The 7,469-nt window shown below is 52.7% G+C and overlaps 1 protein-coding gene across 1 annotated transcript in view; it reads left to right on the top strand.

Moving 5' to 3' along the window:
• The window catches only part of EIF4G2 (eukaryotic translation initiation factor 4 gamma 2), a 45,764-nt gene that overhangs the window by 25,287 nt on the left and 13,008 nt on the right, over nt 1-7,469 (top strand). The window lies entirely within an intron of this gene.

The raw sequence follows: 7,469 nt of genomic DNA, 5'->3' as shown, positions 1-7,469 counted from the left end.
GAGGGTATAAAAGGGTGGAGCCATGAGGCCCTGATGGGGGAAGTTCGAACCGTAACTTCAAGCATCAAAGGGTCCGCGGACTGATTACCCACCAGGGTCGCCCCCACCCCGAGCCTACCTCGGATAGTTCTTGAGGCCTCTGCGAAGAGACTAACGTTCCCAGCCATGAAGCCGCTCCTTTTATTTGCTGTAGTGGTAAGTGTGCATGTAAGACTGTAGCCATTTATGTTTGTATTTGTCTGTCTTTCCTGTAAGAGACATGAGCCATTGACCAAGTCTGGGTCTAAGGTCTTGGCTAGCCGCACCAAGGTCATCCGCGATCTTGAAAGCAAGGGGCCTTGACCTGAACCCCATGACTCAAAGGATGTAATTTCCCATTTAGCTGTTTGTAGTCATTTTGATTATGTTTTGATTGTTAAATGACCTTTTAAGAAATATGAGCCGTTGACCAGGTCAAAGACTAAGACCCTGGCCAGCTGCACCAAAACCACTCGTGGTTTTGAAAGCAAGGGGCCTTGACCCGAACCTCGTGACCCAACAGACATCGCTCCTCAGCTTTGATTGTTTGATTATTGTATGTTGCCATAGATCAGTATTATATAGGAAATCATTTGCTTGAGTTGTCAATATTTTATAGGTTAAAGCCAAATAAATATTGCATATTAATCATAAACTGCTTCCTTGTTGGTGTCCAGCCCACCGACCTAGCCACAACTGAGCATTTTCAACCTAGTACGACAGTGCTCTGATTGTCTGACTGAAACAGCCAATCAGAGTGTGAGTAAGCGTTCAGACAGGAGTTGGTGGTGCCGGAGCATTGCCATGATGGTGGCGACACAGAAGATGAAGCGGGAGGGGTGAGACCAGGAGATGGAGTGGCAGGGCTGAAGCAGCAGTGGTGGGGGGAGGAGCAGACGCATTGCAACAGTGGTGGGAGGCGAGGAATGGACTCGGACCCAACCCGGGGGAGGGGAGGAGGAGTAAGCCCGAGCAGGGGGAGAAGCCAGCCCACCACGGCCGTGAAAAGGGGAACAGAGGGCCTGGCCTGACAAGGTAGCGGTGGGGGGAGGGAACGGGAGGAGTGGGCCTCCTCCCCACTTTGGGCCTGGGCCCACTCCTCCCCCACCCCATACTCCCCCGTGTCTGTCCTGAGCCTGCTCCTCCCATCCCCCTGCCACCACTGGGTTGGCCTGGGCCCGCTGCTCCCATCTCCCCCCAACCTTGGCAGCTCGGCTTCTCCCTACTCAGATCTGGTCCTTCCCCGCATCAGGCCCAGGCTTGATCCTTCCCTCCCCCCACCGTTTCAGCAGGGAGGAGGGGAACAGGCCCAGACCCCAAGCAGCAGGAGGGAAGGGGGGAGCAGGCCCAGACAGTGCGGGGCATGCAGCTTCGTCCCTGCCCACTCCACCTCCATCATCCTCAACAGGCAATTGGCTAGTGTATAGTAAATGCTCCAGTAACCGGCACCTTACAAGCCAGCATGCTCTGTTAACCGGCATGCCAGCTTGTAAGGTAAAGTGAAACCAGAAGTGCCCACCATGGCACCTCCAGTGTCTCCAAGCCCCCACAGCTCAAGGCAAAGCAGCCTGTGCTGCTGAGCCCCCTTGGCCCAGGGGTATAACAGGCTGTGCAGGGCACACCTCCCTGTTCCATGGAGCCCGCAGGGCCCACGGGAGAGGCAGTGACACCCTAGATGTGGTGGGAGAAACGGTGCCCAAGGATGCCTGTTTGGGCCACTCAATTAACCAGCATATTTTGTTATTTGGCATCCCCCATTCCCAGGGGATGCCGGATAACAGAGCTTTTACTGTGTGTGTGTACACACACACACACACACACAGAATACATAGTAGAAGATAATAAATAATAGAACTTGACATGAGAATTACTTTTAATGTTTCTTTTTAGCAGGAAGAGATCCATCTGGTATAAGTACCTTTCCAGCAAAGGGGGAATGCAAAAAAGACCTATGCACCACTTAAACTAGAGATGAGCAAAATACAGCCTGTGGGATGCACCTGGCCCACATTCTATCCGGCCCATGGGGCCCCTCAAAAAAACAATTATTACTAGCCCACAGTTGCCCCTCTGAAATCCATCAGGAGGTGAGCTTTCAGAGGTCATGAACCATCGATCAGGCAGGTTCTGTGCCTCCACCTCCACGGGGCTCCCAGCACTCCAGCTGGGGGCTCCATGTAGAGGCACTGAGCACGATGGCATGCAGCTAGATAGATGGTGAGTGGGGAAGGGTGCTTCTACCTGCATTGGGGGGGAAAGGGCTTGTGGGTAGGTGTGGGGTTTGTGGGTGGGTGTGCCCCACCCCCTATGGTGCACAGCCCCTGCCACCACCAGCAGCAGCAGGCAACAGGCTTTCTGGGCACTCAGGGCCCATGGCAGGCAGAGTCTCCCAGCAGTGTGTGGTTCTAGCTGAATCTTGGGAGCTGCACATGGTGGCATGGAGTAGACTCAACCTGACTGGGCCTGCTGGCGCACATCTTCAGACCAGACCAAGCTGGGTCCATGTGGGGCTCCTGGCATGGCAACAAGGAGTGCCCGGAGCCAGGTAAGACCGGGCTGGATCCATGCCTCCACATGCAGCTCCCCAATGGAGTGCTGGAAGCCCCATGTGGAGGCACAGAGCAAGCCTGGCCCAAATTCTTGCACCAGTGGGCCAGGCCAACTCCATGCTGCCACAAGCAGCTCCCAGAACTCAGTCTAAGCCACCTGCCACTGAGGAGGTCTGCCTGCTGCTGGCTATGAACGCCCCGAGGGCCTGCTGTTTGCAGCTGCTGCCGCCAACAGAGGCTGTGCACCATGGGGAGGAAGAACGTGTAGTGGGGGGAAATCAGAGCCACCCACAAACCCCACATACACCCACCCCCCATTAACCCCACACCCACCCAGCCCACAAACCCCACACACTACCACACCCCCTAATCCACACCTCCTGCACATAATATACAAGAGTAAGACTTCATTTTGAGCTATTATTCATTGATTCATAGACATTAGGGGTTGGAAGGGACCTCACGAGATCATCGAATCCAGCCCCCCACCTTAGACAGGAAGTCTGCCAGAGTCAAATGATCCCAGCAAGATAATCATACAAACACTTTTTAAAAGAGTCCAGAGTAGGTGCTTGCACCACCTCTGGGAGGAGTCTGTTCCAGACCCTGGACACTTAGACTGCAAAGAAATTTTTTCTTATGTCCAGTCTAAACAGGCCTTTCAGAAGTTTGTGGCAGTTAGACCTTGTTAACCCTAGGGGAGCCCTGGTGAACAACTGTTCTCCCAGATCCTGGTGCACCCCCCTTATATAGGCTGCCACCAAGTCCCTCCTGAGCCTTCTCTTCCCAGACTGAAGAGTCCCATGTCCTTTAGCCTCTCCTTGTAAAGCTTGTTCTTTTGGCCTTTGATCATGTGAGTGGCTCTCCTTTGGACTCTCTCAAGTATACCCAAGTACCCCTTGAAGCAGGGGCTCAGAACTGGACGCAGCACTCCAGCTGCGGCCTCATTGGGCTCATCCAGATGAGCACATAAGTGCCTCCTGCCCCTCCTCAAACCCCTTTGAGGCGGGGTAACAGGCATGTGCAGGAACAAAAGAATGTTCCCCATACTGCAAGGTCTAAAAAAAGTGCTCCGCAGAACAGCAGAGCAAGGCATGGTTCCAGACCGTGCCTGGATCCAGCAGGAGTCAGTCCTCCAGAAGAGATACTCTGGTTTTGGCCAGAGCGTCTCTTTGGTGCTCCTGCTGCCCCTGGCCCCCCAAGGCTGTCCAAAGTAAGTTGGAAATGGGGGTAGGAGGCTTACAGGGGTGGGTGCCGGCCCTGGGGCTGCACGTGCTGCCCAGCCAGGCTGGGCAGCACAAGGAGCCCCAGGGCCGCAAGACCCAGCTGGGCTCTGCATGGTTCCCAGGCGCCAGGCTGGGTCCTGCTGCTATAGGAATGGCTCAGCCAAGTGGCAGGACCGTGCTGGGCCTGGCATGTCGTCCCCACATGCCGCGCCAGGTCTTGCTACCATAGACCTAGCCTGTCTGGGCAGCAGAGGGGCCCCAAGACCCGGCTGAGCCTGGCACATGGTCCCCACATGCTGCGCCGGTCCTGTCACCATGGGCCTGACCCAGCCTGGAGCAACCCCATGGGTGGCATGACCCAGCTGGGCCCAGGGTTCCCACATGCCACACTGGGTCCTACCACCATGAGACCAGCCTAGCTGGGCAGCAGAAGCAGCCCCAGGGCCGGCAGGACCTGGCTGGGCTCGGCGCACTGTCCCCCCGCTGCTGCTGTGAAAGGTCAGTTATGGGCCCTGGGCAGGGGGAGCTGTGGCCCTCCATTGTGCTTGGGACCCTGGGTGAGGGGGCTGGGGCCCTGTGGGGGATAGGAGCTGTGGCCCTCCAGGGGAAGCGGGGCCCCTGTCGGGGGGGGCATTCCATGTGCTGGGGGGGCTGCACCCCTCTTAAGCAACCCCCCCAGAAGGTTCCCCACACTCACAGTCCCCACAGAAATTGCCCCACACCTACCCACAGACCAGCCCACATCCCTCCACACACACCCACCTGCCTTCCCCCACACCCCTTCCCACCCCCTTCCTTCAAACACCACATCCCCCCATCACACACCCATCATGTGTGAAGAAAACCAAAAGCACACATCAACACATCTAGGTATTTAGAATTTATTTTTTCATGATGATAGAGACACTGGTAGACTTCCAAATTGCTTTTACACTGTAAATCTACCATAAAGCATTACCCAACTGATCGCTGTCTCTCTGTCTCTATCTCTCTCTACAGGTGTGTGTGTGTGCATGTGTGTGTGTAGAGTGGTCTTTTGTTTTAATTGTGGAAGAACATGGATTTGAGGGTATTTTTAAAAATGGATTTGGGATTCTGCTGCAGCAGTTCAGCTGGCACAAGGGGTAGTGTCCCCAGGTACCAATTGGCTGGGCCCCAGAAGCTGCTGAGAGCAACTAGCCCTGAGCTGCTTGCCAAGGCAGCTTTTTGTATGGATGGGGCCAGGATGGGACAGCATTGTATACTGCTAAGGACAGCACAGGTACTGGCTCTGGGCTCTAGCTCCCCCTAGCTGCAGATCCGGGCTTTTGCTCCCTCTCCTGCCACTCTCAAACACAGTTCCTCTGGGGGCAAGGGGTGGAACTTCCGAAGGCAAAGATCAGGGGTTAAAGGTGGGACTTTTAGTCCCAAGATGGTGATCGGGGTGGGGCATCCGTCAAGGGCAGGGCTACCTTTGGGGTCCTTGACAACTCACCTAGTCGTTAAGTGGCCCTCCAGCCAAAATAATTGCCCATCCCTGACTTAAACCTTGCATAAATCCTATGACACCATAGTTTGTGGTCTTGAGAGCCTCTTATAAAGTATTTGGTACAAGGGTTTCTTTAAGAAAATTAGAGGCTGTTGTAAAGACACTTGTTTGAACTTCAGCAGTAGAGTCCAGAAGTGATTGTATAACTTTCTCACAAACTTTTATATCAAACTCTGAAGTCATGTGACCTACTAGAAAGATACCATAGGGTAGGTAGTATGTCCAGAACTAGCACAGAGTCTGAAGTGCCTCATTAACACAACTATATTGCCTCTCATTTAGGAGGTAGCATGCACAGAGCAGGGGAGGATGTTTGAGGGTCCTCACAGACTTAGAGAAGAATACAGTGCTTTTGAAAGCTTGTTTAAGTCTGTCCCAACCATGCAGCTGATCTAGTAAAGGATATAACCCACAAAACCTCTTGCCCCTCACATGTTTCCTGGGCCATCACAGCTACCAAATCACTCCAATGATGCCATTTCCTAGTGCAGTAATTTTCCAGGAGAGGCTTGCCATTAGAAATTAGAGTCCATTCTTTAGATAGAGCTGCTCTTTAGGGAAAAGGCATCTGTATTGGGCCATCATTCCTGGAAGGAGTATTACCCTCTATTTTGCTGAACCATGTGTGTTCAAGGACTAGTTTAGACAGGCTGAGTAAAGGCATATGTTGCAAAGCCTCAAATGTTTACTGTCATATACTAGATTAATACAGGTGTCCCTCACTTTATGCAGGTTCTGTATGTGCCAATTTGCTCTTACGCGATGACCCTTTCTTTTTATACCAAAATTTTATTTTATGCCAGGTAAATTCACTCTTATGCGATCATTGTGGTGGAAGTCGGCAGTGAGCTGCTTTATGCAAGCACTGCGGGAGTGACACACACCAAAATATAGTCTCCTGTGTGGATCTGTGTTCCTCACTTGTTGTCTGCAACATGTGTTTCTGTAGGTGCATCCCTGTTATGATATTGCCCCATGCTTGTGTATTGTCTGTTGTTGGCGAGTACCAAAAATTGCCTTGTAAAAGTGGTAGTAATGGGTCTGGGGTACAGACAGGCCTCGAAACATATCCTTATTTGTTACATTGTGAAGTGGCCTCCCCTTATGCGAATTTGAGTTATGCACCATTTTCCAGGAACGCCTGCACAGCACAAAGTGAGTAAAACCTGTACTGATGTCCGAATGGGACGCTGAGGTTGGAGGAAAAGCCAGCAATAATAAGTATGGCTTAGGATGCTTCACAGCTTTTAATGTAGCTGACAAATGTTTATTGTCTTGATTGATTTTACACATTTTGTGTGTGCTCACCCATTAATCAAGCTGCATAAATACAAGTATTCATGAAAGTCTTTCTGACATCCATATTGGACTAATTTTTACAAGTCAAAACCTTCCCAATTGTCCCTGAAATCAAGTTCTCTTGCCAGGCCTCCACATGAGCTCAAGCTTGTCCTTCCGTTATTGCATCCCCCTCTCCAAAAAGTGAAGGGAAAAACAATTCGCTGCAAGAATGGACACGCTTGGAGGCCTCTCCTGAGCATCACCAAATCATAAAACTACGTTAGGTGGCAGCTCTCTGAGGACATTCCCGGCAGGGCCGGGATGCAGTCTGCTGGGCTCTCAAGGGTGGCAGCAAAGCGAGCGAGGACGACACACTGCCACGCTAGACAAGACCGTCCGATCCTCAAAACAAATCAAAAGGATGGGTCGCGTGAGGTCCTGTCCTAAAAACAAATAAAAAGGATGGGTGAGGAAGCACTGACTGGTTTATTTTTAGCTCGAATGAAATCCTTTATCCTCCATCCTCCAGTGAGGAGGAGAGGCATAAAAATGCATGCATCCCTGTGGCAGAATAGGAGAAAAATCCCCTCTTGGAGCCAGGCATGAAAACACGCTCCCCCTACTGCTTTTCCAACCCTGTGGAAACCAAGCAAAAGGCACCCAAGCTCAGGGGGTCTTCAGGTAACAGCCCCTCGCTTGATGCCCGGGGCAGGGCAGGCCTCTCCCCGGGCCACGTGCCCACCGGGTTCCAGGCAGGCAGGGCAGGGCCGGGCTCCCCGCGCAGTTCGGTCCAAGCATGGCCGGGCGCCAGGCATTGTGTGGCCACTGCAGAGGGGCGGAGGCGGTCCTTTGTAGAGGGATGAGGCT

Source organism: Crocodylus porosus, unplaced genomic scaffold (assembly GCF_001723895.1).
Source record: "Crocodylus porosus isolate Cpor-Errol unplaced genomic scaffold, CroPor_comp1, whole genome shotgun sequence".
Lineage (NCBI taxonomy): Eukaryota > Metazoa > Chordata > Crocodylia > Crocodylidae > Crocodylus > Crocodylus porosus.
The sequence above is the reverse complement of the archived record's forward strand: the minus strand, read 5'-3'. Positions and strand labels throughout refer to the sequence as shown.